This window comes from Priapulus caudatus, unplaced genomic scaffold, assembly GCF_000485595.1.
Source record: "Priapulus caudatus unplaced genomic scaffold, Priapulus_caudatus-5.0.1 Scaffold393, whole genome shotgun sequence".
Lineage (NCBI taxonomy): Eukaryota > Metazoa > Priapulida > Priapulimorpha > Priapulimorphida > Priapulidae > Priapulus > Priapulus caudatus.
In genome coordinates, this window is record NW_014577454.1 from 248,443 (window position 1) to 249,022 (window position 580).

Sequence of the window (580 nt, forward strand, 5' to 3'; positions counted from 1 at the left end):
TCTGGTGAGATATTGCGCATGCGCTAGCACACTAACGTAGTCAAATTGTGTACTGACTGGTATATGCAGCGGGCACCTTACATGCGATGTCGTTTTTCTATTTGTCAAGAAAGGCATACTTGTAAAATATTATCATATAAATCTAAGCTAGAATACCTCCTCCCTATTCTAAATGCATAATTTTTGCAAAATATTATTATTCTCGGGAGATATTGCGCATGCGCGAGCACCGTTTCAGACGAGCAGTATGGATTCAAGAACATTGCATAATATAGCTTGCTAAAAAAGAAAGAGGGTTGAGAGACTGAGGTAAGGCGGCAGGCAAGAAAGCTAAGGGCGGTAAAAAAGAATGAGGTTGAGCGAGCGACAGAGCGTGAGACAAGGGAAGGACAGGAGGAGGTGAATTGGTAGTTTTGCTTGCCACAAGCTAGGGGCACCGTTTCAGACGTATGGACTGAAGAACACTGCAGAATATAGCTTGCTAAGAGAGAAATAAGGTTGGTAGACTGAGGAAAGGTGGCAGAGAAGAAAGCTAAGGGCCGTAAAAAATAATGAGGTTAAGCGAGGAACAGAGCGGGGG